The sequence below is a fragment of the Triticum urartu genome, chromosome 5A (assembly GCF_056163025.1).
Source record: "Triticum urartu cultivar PI428250 chromosome 5A, HENAU_Tu73, whole genome shotgun sequence".
In the NCBI taxonomy this organism is placed as follows: Eukaryota; Viridiplantae; Streptophyta; class Magnoliopsida; order Poales; family Poaceae; genus Triticum; species Triticum urartu.
In genome coordinates this window covers 507,322,931-507,340,367 of record NC_141877.1, presented here as the reverse complement: position 1 = coordinate 507,340,367, position 17,437 = coordinate 507,322,931, and the positions used below count along the sequence as shown (strand labels likewise).

The 17,437-nt window shown below is 47.2% G+C and overlaps 1 pseudogene; it reads right to left on the bottom strand.

The window, feature by feature from the left end:
* LOC147972317 (uncharacterized) overlaps nucleotides 1-13,007 on the bottom strand; it is a 43,345-nt pseudogene extending 30,338 nt beyond the window's left edge.
* Nucleotides 13,008-17,437: the final 4,430 nt, after the last annotated feature.

The following is a 17,437-nucleotide window of genomic DNA, read 5'->3' as shown; positions in this document are numbered from 1 at the left end:
CAGTCCCAGAGGCGCCCCGAGGCGACCTTCCGGATTCCGGGAGCAGAGGGAGCAAGGCTCCCGAGGGCTCCGAGTTCGGCCCTCAGCCGAACACAGCGCCGGAACCTCCAGTGGTTCCGGACTCAGGCAGGCTGCCTCCTTCCAAAAGGGGCAAGACGCCTGTGCCGGTGACCTCTGTCCATCCAGAGGCACCGGACAATCTGCTGGGAGCGCTTCATAGCGCTTCCATCGACGAAGAGCACCGCACTATTATGAGTGCGGTGATCCAGAAGGTTCAGTCTGCCAAGAGCGGACTGACTGAAGCCTATGCCAGCCTTCTGACAGGCTTTGAGGTAAGTATTTGAAATATAGGAAAAATATTATTGCATAGACAGTAGCCCGTGATGCTCTGTTCGGTGTTCACAAAGAAAAGCCGAACTGAGGATCAAACAATATCGCAGGAGTCTAATATAAGTATGTCTATATGCATATGCAGGCTTCGCTGCTGGCCTCTGCCGCACTGACTGCGGAGGTCGCCGCACTGAAGCAGGACCTCGAAGGGTCCAAGAGCTCGGCCTTGCCAAGAGGCAACTCGAGGAGAACAAAGGTAGGTAGTACCTAGTCTATGGATATATATATAAAAAGAATGCGATTGCAGAATGACAGGATCATCGTAAATTTGCTAGGGGCCACGACCGAGGTGGCGACCCTAAAGCAAGCGCTATCCGAGGCCGAAAACAAAGCGGCCAAGGAGCGCACCGAGCGGGAAAGGCATGAGGCACGGGTGGGCGAGGTGCAGCTAGAGCTCCACGCTCTCGTGACGAAGCACGAGGTGTTGGAGCTTGACTTGAAGATGCGAGAGTCCGAGCTTGCCACGGCCCTTGAGAGTGCAAAGAATGCCAAGGCCGAAGCCCAAAAGGCCCTCCAGGAGATTGATGCGATGAAGAAGATAGCGGCGGGTAAGGCATTCTATATGCAAAGCAAGCATGTGAAAGTGAACTACTTGTTACTTACCCGAATCCGGAGCTCTCCAGGAGCATTTGCAGATTTGCCCCGCAGCGTGTCGGATGTCGCATAGTTTTACCAGGCCGAGGAGGGAAGCTCAACGGAGAAGCTGTTCTGGTCTCAGTATACTGGGACCGAACACCCGATGCCTATGAGCGACCAGCTGAAGCAACTGGTCGAGCTGCACAAGGCGGCCGAACAGGCCATGAAGGGTTTTATAGTCCGGATGTGTCCTGGCGACGCCCTTCCCAATAGCTACTTCGGTCCGGTGAGGTGGCTTGTGGATACCTGCCCATGGCTGGAAGTCATCAAGCGGTCCGTCTGCATCAAAGGTGCACGCCGGGCTTTCGCCCGTGTGAAGGTGCAATGGGCCAATATGGACGCCGTGAAGCTGGTGAAGGAAGGGCCGCCGCAGGGCAAGGAGCATCGCCACCCCGAGATATACTATGAGGGTGTCCTGAAGGGTGCCCGTCTCGTAGCGGACGAGTGTGCAAAAGATGTAATATTTGAATGAACTTGCTCGTGTAATCCTGTATTATGAAAACTTGTTCATATGCGCTATGCAACGCTTGTCTGAATTTAAAATATTACCTTCTGTTTGGCTGTTTATCAAATCTGAGAGATGGCTAGTCGTCGGCTTCTGCCCCACGCCATGAGTGCTGGGGTGTTCGGGATAAATCTGAGCACTCTTGTTCCAATTGTTGGGTCCTTCGAGGGAGGTGCTCAACACAACGAACAAGGCAATCGGACTATAATGCGTTATCACTCTCACTTAGCCATAGAATTCTATAATTTTAAATTTCGGCGAAGCTCCTAGTATTCGGAAGGCCGAATTCGGGGCGCGATACACGCCTTAAGCCGGACAGGGCCGACTCCTCGCTCTAAGCGGCATAAGTCTTTAGGGACTTGAAACCTCTCAAACAGCGACCAGTCTCTCGCCTTATCATGACAGTCAGTTTTAGCTTTCTCTACTGAGGTGCTTAGCCCAGTAGAACCGGGGCACAATCGCAGTAGTTCTCCCAGTGCTACCTTAGCCGATATAGCGGAACGTAAGGTACCAAAACATGGGAGACGGGCAAACCCAACTATTGACCCAAGACATGATTCGCAGTTGATGCATATAATGCTATAAGTTCGAGGTGTCGCACTGTCGAAAGTGTTCGGATTTCTCACACCGTATTATGGGGTGTGCTTAAGCCCCTAGCGTATTGGCCGTACCAGAGTGTACGGGTGCTAGATGTCGTGAATGAACATATATATAAAAAGGAAGAATGCAATAATAGTCTTAATGCTATGCATTGTTTATTCAAAAAGGTGCGTTAAAGCAGAATGATACAAGTAGTGCGATAAGCAAAAAGTAGGACTGTTTGACATGTCCCTTCAAAGGGCAAGCTGAGGAATAGTACTAAAGCAAATATTTCACTCGTTATCGTAATCCACCTGGGACTTCCGTGGTGTGACGTAGCTTTCTGCCTCCTTGGTTGCTGCATCATGTGTTCGGTAATCATGCTGCCGGACGGGGTTTCCAGAGATTAAAGTCCTGAAAGAGAAAAATAACAAAGCGGGAAGCCCCTAGTGTGGTTTAAGCCGCGACTTTGGGGCGTGCCGCAGTCGTGCCCCCCTCCCCGCCTTTGCCCATGGTATTTTTAATGCGTAATTATGTACGCGTGGCACGGATTTCGCCGTTTGGCTGTGACCGGGGTGGGGCCGCATTGCTAAGCGAGCTCGGAACGTGCTAGGCGATCCTGTTGCCGATTACTCCGGGCGCGCTTGAAGGTGTCTGGGTCCTTAATCGCCAAACTAGTGGATTGCCTTAAGAAGCTGCTTTGTGCTTCTGCTGCGAGGGCCGCAGTGTGCTCCTCCGTGCGGAGAGAGCGCTCTGTGTTTCCATTGACTGCGATGACCCCCCGAGGTCCTGGCATTTTGAGCTTGAGATATGCATAATGCGGTACTGCATTGAATCTTTCAAATGCGGTTCGCCCGAGCAGTGCATGGTAGTCACTTTGGAACGGGACCATGTCGAAGATTAACTCTTCGCTTCGGAAGTTATCCGGGGATCCGAAGACCACTTCCAGTGTAACTGAGCCTGTGCAATGGGCCTCTACACCTGGTATGACGCCTTTAAAGGTCGTTTTTGTGGGTTTGATCCTGATAAAGCAGGTTCAGGCTGCTGCCGCCATTCATAAGGACTCGAGTGAGGTGAAATCCTTCAATGATTGGGTCTAGGACCAATGCGGCGAATCTGCCATGACGGATACTAGTGGGGTGGTCCCTGTGGTCGAAGGTGATCGGACAGGAAGGCCATGGGTTGAATTTTGGGGCGACTAGCTCCAACGCATATACGTCCCTGAGCGCACGCTTCCGTTCCCTATTGGGGATGTGGGTTGCGTATATCATGTTCACCATCCGCACTTGAGGGGGGCACCTCTTCTGTCCTCCGGTGTTCGGCTGCCGGGGCTCCTCCTCGTCATCGCTATGTGACCCCTTATCTTTGTTTTCGGCATTTAACTTGCTGGAATGCTTGAACACCCAACAATCCCTGTTGGTGTGGTTGGCTGGCTTGTCAGGGGTGCCGTGTATTTGACACGAGCGATCGAGTATATGGTCCAAACTGGACGGGCCCGGAGTGCTTCTTTTGAATGGCTTTTTCCGCTGACCGGGTTTAGAGCCTTTGAATCCGGCATTGACTGCCGTATCCTCGGTATTGTCGCTATTAATGCGGCACCTATGTTTGTTGCGACATGACCTACCATTGCCGTCCTTGGTATCTGAAGTACCATGGTTCTTTGATTTGCTATTACTGCGAGCCAGCTAGCTGTCTTCTCCCGCGCAAAAGCGGGTCATGAGTGTCGTGAGGGCTGCCATAGATTTCGGCTTTTCCTGACCAAGGTGCCGGGCTAGCCACTCGTCGCGGATGTTGTGCTTTAAAGTTGCTAGGGCCTCTGCATCCAGACAGTCGACGATTTGATTTTTCTTTGTTAGGAACCATGTCTAGAATTGCCGGGCCAATTCTTCTGGCTGCTGAATTATGTGGCTCAAGTCATCGGCATTTGGTGGTCGCACATAAGTGCCCTGAAAGTTGTCGAGGAATCTGGCTTCCAGATCTTCCCAACAGCCAATGGACTCTGCTGGCAAGCTGTTGAGCCAATGCCGAGCTGGTCCTTTGAGTTTTAGTGGGAGGTATTTGATGGCGTGTAGGTCATCACCGCAGGCCATGTGGATGTGCAGGAGGAAATCCTCGATCCATACCGCAAGATCTGTTGTGCCGTCGTATGATTCAATATTTACGGGTTTGAAACCCTCTGGGATTTGATGATCCATTACTTCGTCTGTGAAGCATAGGGGGTGTGCGGCGCCTCTGTACTGGGCTATGTCGCGATGCAGCTCGAATGAGTCTTGCCCGCTTTGTTCGGCCCGGGCGGACTTACTTTTACTATATCCGGTGTGACGATTATCGTCTCGCATAGTGGCGCGCCCTCGTGATCCATAGATCGATCTTGCATGTTTAGCTTTGTCCTCCAATACGTCTCGCAGGTCTGGCATATTTCCCCATGCCTTTTTGATTGAATGGCATCGGGGTGCAGGCTGAGCTTTTGGCTGGAATGTTTCTCTATCACGGCCACGAGGTGGCCGATCAGCCGCGTCGTACACCGGGGATGTCGGTTTTGGTGCTTCCTCCTCCAGTCGGGGTAGCAACCTGCACTTTGGGTAACTCTTGGAGGGGCATTCGAGTTTATGTTCCTCGGCTGCCAGGACTTCAGTCCATCTGTCAGCTAGCAAATCTTGATCAGCTTGAAGCTGCTGCTGCTTTTTCTTAAGGCTATTTGCCATGGCTATAAGCCTGCGCTTGAAGCGCTCTTCTTCGACGGGATCCTCTGGCACGACAAATTCATCGTTGTCGAGGCTGGCCTCATCTTCGGAGGGAGGTATATAATTATCATCCTCCGCCTCTCCATCTGCCACTCTCTCAGGAGGGCTGGCTCCTCCATCCTCCTACTCTAAATCTTGCTGGAGGGGATTATTGTTGTCTTCGACACTATCCGGAGTGCTATTATCTCCGATGCCGGTATCACCACTTTTGCCTTGGCGGGACTTAGAGTGGCGCCGCTGACACCGGCACTTGGGTTGCTTCCTGGAGGGGTCATCCTCCGTTGTCTTGTCGCCATTGCCTTCTTTGGGTGTGTCCACCATGTATATATCGTATGATGAGGTGGCTGTCCAGTGCCCTGTGGGCAGTGGTTCCTCTTCGTCTCCCGCATCATCATCCATACCGTCGATGTCTTAAGAGTCGAAGTCGAGCATGTTGGTTAAGTCGTCGACAGTGGCTACTAAGTGGGTGGTGGGTGGGCGGCGAATTTCTTTGTCATCCGCATCCCAATCCTGCGGGACATAGTTCGGCCAGGATCCTCCTGACAAGGAGAGAGACCTTAATGAGTTCAGTATGTCGCCAAAGGGCGTGTGCTGAAACATATCCGCGGAGGTAAACTCCATGATCAGCACCCAATCGGATTTGATAGGAACGGCCGCAGGCGGTTCGAAGTCTGTGGCCGGAGAAGGATCCGGCAGTTTGGCAACATGGTTCTCGTGAAGGGTAAGGTCGATATTCGGCTCGATCGCCGCAAAGGATATGGCCTCTGCGACGAGGTCTATCCACCAATCCATGGATGGCGCAACCGGCTCTGAATTGAGGGTCGGAGCGGCTGCCGGTGCGATTTCTTGAACACTATCCGATGGTAGAGCCAGATCGTACTCATCGTGACCATGTGGCGCACAAGGCAAGGGCTCGGATCCATCGAAGATCAAGGCTCTGCGGATATCGGCCGTGTAATTTAAGTTTCCAAACACGACCTGGTGGTCAGGGGCGTAACTTTCGATCTGCTCCAGATGGCCAAGCGAGTTGGCCCGCAGTGCGAAGCCGCCGAACACAAAGATCTGTTCAGGGAGAAAAGTCTCACCCTGGACTGCATCGCTATCGATGATAGTAGGAGCCATCAAGCCTAACGGCGACGACACAGAGGATCTCTCAATGAAAGCACCAATGTCGGGGTCAAAACCGGCGGATCTCAGGTAGGGGGTCCCGAACTGTGCGTCTAAGGCAGATGGTAACAGGAGGCAGGGACACGATGTTTTACCCAGGTTCGGGCCCTCATGATGGAGGTAAAACCCTACATCCTGATTGATTTATTCTTGATGATATGAGTATTACAAGAGTTGATCTACCACGAGATCAGAGAGGCTAAACACTAGAAGCTAGCCTATGGTATGATTGTATGTTGTCCTACGGACTAAAACCCTCCGGTTTATATAGACACCAGAGGGGGCTAGGGTTACACAAGGTCGTTTATAAAGGAGGAGATATACATATCCGTATTGCCTAGCTTGCCTTCCACGCCAAGTAGAGTCCCATCCGGACACGAGGCGAAGTCTTCAATCTTGTATCTTCATAGTCTAACAGTCCAGCGAAAGGAAATAGTCCGGCTGTCCGGAGACCCCCTAATCCAGGACTCCCTCATAGAGGGTCGAGGGTCACCAATGGCTCGAGGGTCACCGAGGGTTCGAGGGTGGTCGAGGGGCCGAGGGTTCGAGGGTCGAGGATCGCCGAGGGGTCAAGAGGTCGAGAGGTTGCCTAGTGTCAAAGTATTGAAGAAATCCATGGCTTCATCATAACTGGAAGTAACCGGGGCATGATGGTATGAAGTTCTCCAAAGTTATTCTGGAACGGAGTCCCGGATAGGATAATTCGTCTTTTGGTACGAATTTCAGCAAAGGCCTTCCAAATAGCAATATCCGGAAGGCTCTTGCTGAACTTTGTAATAAAAAGCGAATTATCCTATCTGAGACTCCGTTACAAAATAACTTTGGAGAGCTTCGTACCATCATCTGCCTATTACTTTCGCCTAATGATGAAGACATGGTTTTGTTGAATCCTTTGACATTATACAAACGTGACATGAGGGGGTTGAGGGTCGGGAACTAGGGTAGAGGGTCATGGATCGCTGAGCGGTCGAGGGTCGAGGGTCATCGAGGGGTCGAGGGTTGAGGATCGCTGAGGGGTCGAGAGGTTGCCTTCTGTCAAAGTATTGAAGAAATCCATTGCTTCATAATTAGGCGAAAGTAACAGGCGCATGATGGTACAAAGTTTTCCAAAGTTGTTCTAGAATGGAGTCCCGGATAGGATAATTCATCTTTTTTATGAATTTCAGCAAAGGCCTTTGGCATACAGAAAGACGAATTATCCTATCCGGGACTCCATTCCAGAACAACTTTGGAGAACTTCGTACCATCATGCGCCTGTTACTTTCGCCTAATGATGAAGACATGGTTCTGTTGAATCCTTTGACACTAGACAAACGTGACATATAGAAGGGTATATGTAATCAGGAAAAATATGGACCATTTTCTGCACATCCAGAATGGCACCGTTTTGTTAAGTCCCTTGTCAGTCCGGACGTCGGACAATCATGAGAGAGGCGGTCCGACCCAAACCCTAGAAGCGCTGCCGAGGCCATCCAAATTTACCAAGTTAAAAGAGCGTTGTCGTCAAGGCCACCCCGAACCCTAGAAGCGTTGCGGAGGCCACCCCAAACCCTAGAGAAGCGTCGAGGCCACCAATACGATTCCTTGTTGTGATTAGATAGCTAGGTCTATGTTTGCCACTAATATATTCATCTGTCATGTTTTGTATAATAATTGCCATGTTGTAATATTTACAAAAATTATGGCGCACCGAGACTTGGAAGCAGAATAGGTGTTGGGGGACATAATCGCAGCCGGAGGTGATGTCTCATACTATCTCAATGACACCGATGGTCTGGAAGGAGAGGGTGAAGCAGGCTACGGTTACCGAAGACTGCAGGAGGAAGGACATGATTATGATGGCTCCGGTGACCGAATGCCGGTGGAAGAAGGAGACCGTGATGACGGCTCCGGTGACCGAACGGAGTCCGGCCAGGTATATAAATTAATTAAGCCTGTGTTGACTATAGATAATTGATGCATTAATTGTTTTGGTATGTACATATATTAACTCTCTTCTTTCTTCTTTTCTAGCCCTTCGGATCGAGCAAAACTTCGGTAACGAGACGAGGCCCAAAGAAGAAGTTGCGCCAGGATGAAAGGTTCACAATCACAGCAATCGCGCGCGATGGCGAACCGATTGAACCCATCCGGACCAAGGAAGCATTTTCTGCTTAGTGCGGGGTTCTTGTTAGGGACATGATCCGACCAGCATCCACCAATGGTATAGGCCTAAGAACGAAGACCCTGAGGTGTCTTATGTCAACGATAGGCAGAAAGATGATCTTTGGATCGCGCTGAAGGCAAATTTCACCCTACCACTAGAGGAGGACCCGGAGAAGCCAGCTATAGAGCCATTGGTCAAGGATCATGCTCTTAAGAAGATGGCAGATCTATTCAGGAGGTGGAAGAATGAGTTGAAAACAATGTTTGTCGACAAAGAAAAGACTCCAATATTCACCAGCGGATTTGAGAAGATAAGAGATCATTGGGACGCATTTGTGACCCACAAGACATCGAAGAAGAGCAAGAAGATGTCAGTAACAAACAAGAAAAATGCTGCAAAGAAGGAGCTTCACCATCTCACGGGGTCAGGTGGCTACCTCAAAGCCCGGCCATTGTGGGACAAGGCTGAGAATGACCTGCTTCATAAAGGGGTCGAACCAGAGACATTGAACTAGCCAGACCATTCAAGGACTTGGTTCTTTGGGGTTGCGGGAACCTTGGACCCTGAAACAGGGAAGTGTCATTGGACGAACCAGCAAGTGAATATACCAGTCATGAAGCTTCAGGAGTATATCGCCGCAGCGCAGCAAGGGACGTTCGTTCCCGATAGAGAGAACGACGAGCTCACACTGGTCCATTGGAATCCTGAGCACCCTGGAAGTACACGAGGCACGCCAGGCTCTGTTTCGTGGAAGGCTGGTTTTCCTGAGGCCGGCGGTTACAAAACCTGGGAGAGGAAGAGGAAAGTGGGGTAGACCGAACTGCAGAAGCTACATGCGAGGGTACAAGCGCTAGAGGAAATAAGGACAGCCAGCGACATGTCGGAGCTACCCCAGAAGCTACCCCGCCATCTCAGCAGAGAAGCAGCGTGGCTTGCACCAAGCTCCTTCAGTAGCCTAACTTCACGGCTCTTGCTAGCTACACCGTGGATGCTGTCACGGAGGCTCAACCTTGCAACCTTATGACGCAATGGCAGAACTTCAAAGTCAAGGCGAATGTCGGCTTTGTTGCACCTCCTGAACCCGGCACAACTTTTCACTGATGTCTGATTCTAGAAGGATATGCTGTTGTGATGGTGAATGAAATAATGGAGGATTTGAGGACCTCGAGCTTGACCACCCTACCGCTGAAGGGGAGACTCGGCTGGGTCTTGCTCTGAAGACTCCATGTCTTTGGCGGAGGGAGCTCATCAACCTTCTGAACTGGACGCCTCCGCCTCCTCCTCCTCCCCTGGAGAGTCAGGGCACTCCGCCTCCTCCTCCGATGAGTCATCAGGGCACTCCGCCTCCTCCTCCAGCGAGTGATCATGGCACTCCGCCTCCTTCCCCGGTGTGTGGCGGCACTCCGCTTCCTTCTCCGCCTATGCCGGCACGCCCGAGCAGCCCGCCTCATCAGCAAAAGCGGAAGATAGACACCGCCACTCCAGCTGCTCCGGCGCGTCGTAGCACTCCGCCTCCTTCTTCTCCGCCTCGTAAGGAACGAAAGAAGACAGCTGCAGTCGCTCCGGTTGCTCCGGCGTCTAGTAGTACAGCCAAAGGCGGGAGGCAATAGAGATTCGGTCCATCTCTCAAGCCTATGGAGAAGTTACCATGTGAGAGGACCGTGGAGGAAAACACGGAGATTGTTCAAGCCTATGTGCAGGACTTCTTTGAAACGCGAAGAGCTAAGAAACATCCAACTCCGGAGGAGAAGATAGATTCGGTGAAATTGAAGCGCACTTTGGATGCCCTAAAGCGACCACCACCGCCTCCATCGGATGACAACCATGTCCGCGCTCTTAAAAAGGCAGCGCAAGAAACGCGCCGGTCGGGAACTAATTCAAGTGACTAAAGGTTACAAGAACGAACAAGTGGGAAAAAATTCCCCAGCTTAGTGAATAGGCGAACCAATCGTGCCCCCCACTGAAGGTGTCTAGCGATATCGTTGCAAATCTGCTGCCCGGTACCAGTCTTGGTGATTACAAGCCCGATGATGCACATTTTGATACAATGGAGGTGGACGAACACAAATACCGGTACGGGAAGCCTCTCGTCAAACCTAGAGCTCCTCCTCTAACAACGATAATGCGAAGATTCCATAAGTGGTACATGGACACCTGCAAGTCTAGGAAGGATATTTTGATGCTGAGAGTTAAAGAGGAGCACGACCTCATTGGAATTGATCTGTTGTTTGTTCCATTTGAAGAGTTCTTCCATTTTCAATCAGAAGGCCCTCAATAAAATAATCATCACTTGCTACTATCTGTAAGTACTACTTCTGTAATTAAGTCTCTATATATAGCTCAGCTCTTTCATTGTATGTATATATAATTATCCTCACTATATTATGCAGATTGAAGATCGTTGAATGCAAGAAAACACAAATATATGATATTGGGTTCATCAACACAAATATCATAGATGATTGGATGGTTAAACATGATCCCAAAGAAGCCAAGGGCAACTTGCTAAAATCGTTGCTTCAAAATCAAAACAAAGATAAAATACTCTTTCCTTACACCTTCAAGTGAGTGTTACTGTCTTGTGCATATTCAGTTTCCCTTATTACTCTAGGTTATAGTAATGTAATTGATGAGTTATGAATATGTGCGTAGCTTCCACTTTATTCTCCTAGAGATTAAGTTTGAGCAGGGACTAGTAACCGTCTTAGACTCAAGACGAAAAAAATCCCAAGGAGTATGCGGTCATGACTGAAATGCTCGAGAAGTAAGTTCAATCGATCATTATCTCACCATATCGGCAACTTTGTTCATTTCCTGATATCAAGTAATAATTATTTTCTTTGTCTTGCAGGGTTTGGAAAGTGTTCACTGCAGAAGCTTCGGGACTGCCGGGGAAGCTGCAATTTACACACCCGAAAGTAAGTACTACTAGCAAGTTCCGCGCATTACCCATTGATTCTAGCTAGCTAGTTTCATCAATACCATTTATAATTCTTGATTATCAGTTTGATTCTATTTCTCGTAAAGTGGTTATGGCAGGAAGGCGGGAATAATTATTGTGGATACTACATTTGCAAGTACATCTACAACGCGACGACCTCTAAGCGGGGCAACTGTAAAAAAAATTATGAAGTGCGTAAGCAATAATATTCAAAATTTTATTTTATTACCATCATTTGTGTTGAGTTTCATTCATATATATGTATTGACCCCTTTCTTCAAATTAGCTTTGGTAGCTGCGGGATGAACTCCTACCACAAGATCGCATAAAAGCAATTCAAGAGGAATTGGCGGGATTCTTTCTTGACCACGTCATAGATAAAAAGACGGGGAATACCATGTGGAAGTTGAGTTCAAATATTAGGGGATTGTAAGAGATCTTATATTGTATATATGTAGCCAGTAGCGCCGGTTAGATATACAAAAACTTGTTGTTCGACCAATCTCTCGGAGAAGGAGAGGTCGATCACTTCTCTCTGTATATATATATGTTCATGACGATCTTCTGTACTTAATGGTTTCCTTCATTTGCTTACTAGCTAGCATGTTGAGTCCTCTCTATACGTATAGTACGTAGCGTCGACCAGGAACGGAGATAAGAGAGGACACTTCTCTCTATTAGCTAGCTAACACAATATATGAAACCCCTAAATTAACCCTACAAAACCCCCAAACCCCCCTTAAAAAAACAAAAACCCCAGCCCCTGAACTACCGACACGTGGACGCTTATTGGTCACGGTTGGTGCTACCAACCGGGACAAAAGACCCCCTGCCTGGGCAAGCCGCAACGGCCACGATGAGCCCCATCTATCCCGATTCGTGTATGAAACATGATTAAATGTATTGGGATTTAGTACCGACCCTTTAGTCCCGGTTGCCGAACCGGGACAAATGGGCCTTATGAACTGGGACAAATGGGTCTTTTTCTACTAGTGACCACCGATGTTGAAGTTGTCGGAAATCGGGTGAGGGCACCCATGCTGCTTTGCGGCTATCCCCTCTTGATAAGAATATCTCGCACACAACATGGAATCCAGATCGAGAGTTCTATATTTGTGCCAGCCGTCAAAAGGTATATGACAAAAATACCTCGGTCTATTTCAGCAAATTGTTGAAATCAAAGCTAGCGGCACTCACATCATTATGTGTATACTGTGATCTGCTAGAAGAATCAAAGTTTTGGTACATTCAGATATGGGTCAATCTCCTGCAGAAATACGTAAGTGAGTCACTCAAGTACTCCAGTGGAGAACTAAGACAACAGATAGGGATGAGGTGCAAGTCAAGAATGATGCGATGCGAAAGCAAATCAAAAAATTTACAAAGCTTCGATATGCATGTTTGGCCAGTGTTATGATTGGGCTTGTTCTCCTAGCTGGATTGATGCTAGCATTTCTTCTGGTGGGACTCATTACACTAGTGATGTTCTTAGTCTAGGCAAATTAACTAGACCGAGTAGTGACTATTATATTTGCTATTCTTTATCCATCAATTACTTACCTAGGCCAGATTAATTAAAATGATGTTGTTCTAATTATGTTCTTCAACTATTTTATTATATACATTACACAAAAGAAATTACAATAAACATAATTATAAATATAGACAATGTGTATAAAAATTAAACTAAAATAAAGAAAAATTATAAAGTTAAAGAAAAAGGTAAAAATACATATGGTGTGGGCCACATCAGCCCACGCGAACAACTACCTGGCCGGACACCCCCACAACCACCCAACCATCCATTTCTCCATCCTGCGTCGGCGCCCCCAACGCCGTCACTGCTACCCCTACCCACGACGTCACCACCCCGCTGCTCGACTTCTCCACCGTCGGCATAGTCGTCTCTGTCGTCATCATCTCTACTGCCTCCAACGCCCCCACCTCCCTGTCTCCACCGCCACTGTCGCCGACGCCAACGCCCCCGGTGAGCCATACCCAAAGGCTAGTGTAGTAGTAGTTGTTGTATTTTTAGAATATTTAGGGTAGTTGTAGTTGTAGATTTTAGTGTAGTTGCAGATGTAGGTTTCAATGTAGAATTTTTATTGTAGTTTTTTTGAAGCAGAAACTATAGAACAATCGTTCTATAGTGTGTGTATAAATTAAAAAAGGAGTTCAATATGTACAATTAAAAGCCCTACAGGGAGTCAGCCAACTCTAGTTTTATGAAACCCAAGCGACATCATCGTACACTAAGCTAGGAACTGATCAACCCAATTCGAAAGTAATGCTTCAAATTTATTCTTGATGCGGTGCTTGAGTAGGAGGAGATATGTCTTAAATGCCCTTCTCCAAGTTTGAATAGCATGAAGCTGTGCTTTGAAGATTTTCCCATTATGCTGCATCCAAATATTCCAGCAACCCATGATCGACATTTCCGTTGCAATGTTTGGGGCAAGTGCTTCAGTAAGTAGCATGATCTCATCAAAGTGAAATTCCTATTCTTCGTTGAGCCAAGATGGAACTCCAGTAGTCGAGCGCAAAGTCACGGTCCCAGAATAAGTGTAAACTTGTTTCTTAGTGTGTTGTTGACAGAGCTCACAATTATAGGAGGGAAGGTGAAAAGATTTTCTATGAAGAAGCTTCCTGGAATTCACTCTGTCATGGAGGAGTAGCCAAAAGAACATTTGTATCTTAACATAGCAGCATTCTTCCAAATTTAGCTCTTTGAATATAGGAGGGGGTGAGGGGTCTTTCTTGGATAAGCATTTGTATATCTAGATGGATGACAATGTTGGTTCCTAAGGGTACACCCAATTATCAGTATTATTAGAGAGTTGTGTATTCTGGGTGATGAGCTGCAGATCTTAAAATTGATGTAGGGCTTGGACCGAAAGAGGTGTGTGGAAATTGTCCAGAGGATCTCCAACCTGAAGAAATTCTTGCGCTATCAGGTTTGCTCAGATAGAGAAGGAAAATAGCTTTGGGTATTTATGCTGAAGAGATTCATGACCCTAATTGTCTTGGCAGAAGCAGATTGTATTGCCTCTCCCAATCACTCCCCTAGAGCATTGTTTGTACAGAGGGAGAAGTTTGAGAATTCCTTTCCACCATAAGGAAGCCACTGGTCTAGGCGTGAAATTGCCATTGGGATAGTAGGAGTCCCAAATGAGCTTTATCCAAGGTAGATCTGCATATTTCAAAAAAATTATGAATGTGCTTCATGCGGAGATATTTGTTATGAGTGGCAATATCTAAAATTCCTAGTCATCCTTGTTCCTTGGGGATGAAGGTTTTCTTCCAAGCAATCAAAGCAGTTCGTTTATCTTCCATTGAAGGAAATATGCCCTAGCGGCAATAATAAAGTTGTTATTTATATTTCCTTATATCACGATAAATGTTTATTATTCATGCTAGAATTGTAATAATCGGAAACTTAGTACATGTGTGAATACATAGACAAACAGAGTGTCCCTAGTATGCCTCTACTAGACTAGCTCGTTAATCAAAGATGGTTAAGTTTCCTGATCATAGACATGTGTTGTCATTTGATAAACGGGATCACATCATTAGAGAATGATGTGATGGACAAGACCCACCCATTAGCTTAGCATAATGATCGTTTAGGTTTATTGCTATTGCTTTCTTCATGACTTATACATGTTCCTCTGACTATGAGATTATGCAACTCCCGAATACCGGAGGAACACCTTGCGTGCTATCAAATGCCACAACGTAACTGGGTGATTATAAAGATGCTCTACATGTGTCTCCGATGGTGTTTTTGAGTTGGCATAGATCGAGATTAGGATTTGTCACTCCGTGTATCGGAGAGGTATCTCTGGGCCCTCTCGGTAATGCACATCACTATGAGCCTTGCAAGCAATGTGTCTAATGAGTTAGTCACACGATGATGTATTACGAAACGAGTAAAGAGACTTGCCGGTAATGAGATTGAACTAGGTATGATGATACCGATGATCGAATCTCGGGCAAGTAACATACCGATGACAAATGGAACAACATATGTTGTTATGCGGTTTGACCGATAAAGATCTTCGTAGAATATGTAGGAGCCAATATGAGCATCCAGGTTCCGCTATTGGTTATTGACCGGAGATGTGTCTCGGTCATTTCTACATAGTTCTCGAACCCGTAGGGTCCGCATGCTTAATGTTTGATGACTATTTGTATTATGAGTTATGTGATTTGATGAACCGAAGTTTGTTCGGAGTGCCAGATGAGACCACGGACATGACGAGGAGTCTCGAAATGGTTGAGACATAAAGATTGATATATTGGAAGGTTATGTTTGGACACCGGAATGGTTTCGGAAAGGTTCGGGCATTTTCTGGAGTATTGGGGGTTAGCGGACCCCCCCCCCCGGGGAGTTAATGGGCCTTCATGGACCCTAGTGGAGAGAGGAGGTGGCGGCCAGGTGATGGCGCATGCCCCAAAGCCCAAACCGAATTGGACTAGGGTTGGGGGGGGGGTCGGCCCCCTTTTCTCATAGATATATCTTGCGTGATCGTAGGAAATTTTTGAAATACTACGTTCCCCAACGGTGGTATCAGAGCCAGGTTTATGCGTAGATGTTATATGCACGAGTATAACACAAAGAGTTGTGGGCAATAATTTTCATACTGCTTGCCAGCAGCGTCTTACTTTGATTCGACGGTATTGTTGGATGAAGCGGCCCGAACTGACATTACATGATCGCGTTCATGAGAATGGTTCTACCAACGTGCTTCGCACACAGGTGGCTAGCGGGTGTCTGTTTCTCCAACTTTAGTTGGATCGAGTTTGACTACGCCTGGTCCTTGTTGATGGTTAAAACAGCACACTTGATGAAAATCGTTGGGGTTTTGATGCCTAGGTAAGAACGGTTCTTGCTAGAAGCCCATTGCAGCCACGTAAAACTTACAACAAAAAATTAGAGGATGTCTAACTTGTTTTTGCAGGCATGTTGTGATGTGATATGGTCAAGACGTGATGAGATATAAATTGTTGTATGAGATGATCATGTTTTGTAACAGTTATCGGCAACTGGCAGGAGCCTTATGGTTGTCGCTTTATTATATGAAATGCAATCACTATGTAATTGCTTTACTTTATCACTGAGCGGTAGAGATAGTCGTATAAGCAATAGTTGGCGAGACGACAACGATGCTACGATGGAGATCAAGGTGTCAAGCTGGTGACGATGGTGATCATGACGGTGCTTTGCACATGGAGATCGAAGGCACAAGATGATGATGGCTATATCATAGCACTTATTTTGATTGCATGTGATTTTTATCTTTTATGCATCTTATTTTTCTTAGTACGGTGGTAGCATTATAAGATGATCTCTCACTAACTTTCAAGGTATCAGTGTTCTCCCTGAGTATGCACCATTGCTACAGTTCGTGGTGCCGAGACACCACATGATGATCGGGTGTGATAAGCTCTACATTCACATACAACGGGTGCAAGAAAGTTTTGCACACGCAGAATACTCGGGTTAAACTTGACGAGCCTAGCATATGAAGATATGGCCTTGGAACACAGCGACCGAAAGGTCGAGCGTGAATCACATAGTAGATATGATCAACATAGTGATGTTCACCATCAAAAACTACTCCATCTCACGTGATGATCGGACATGGTTTAGTTGATTTGAATCACGTGATCATTTAGATGACTAGAGGGATGTCTATCTAAGTGGGAGTTCTTAAGTAATATGATTAATTGAACTTTAATTTATCATGAACTTAGTACCTCATAGTATTTTGCATGTCTATGTTGTTGTAGATCAATGGCCCGTGCTACCGTTCCCTTCAATTTTAATGCGTTGCTAGAGAAATCTAAGTTGAAAGATGATGGTAGCAACTACACGGACTGGGTCCGTAACTTGAGGATTATCCTCATTGCTGCACAGAAGAATTGCGTCCTGGAAGCACCTCTAGGTGCAAGACCCGCTGCAGGAGCAACTCCGGACGTTATGAACGTCTGTGAGAGCAAAGCTGATGACTACTCGATAGTTCAGTGTGCCATGCTTTACGGCTTAGGACCGGGACTTCAACGATGTTTTGAACGTCAAGGAGCATATGAGACGTTCCAGGAGTTGAAGATAATATTTTAAGCAAATGCCCGGATTGAGAGATATGAAGTCTCCATTAAGTTCTATAGCTGCAAGATGGAGGAGAATAGTTCTGTCAGTGAACATATACTCACAATGTCTGGGTACCACAACCACTTGACTTAGCCGGGAGTTAATCTTCCTAATGATAGTGTCATTGACAGAGTTCTTCAATAACTGCCACCAAGCTACAAAAGCTTCATGATGA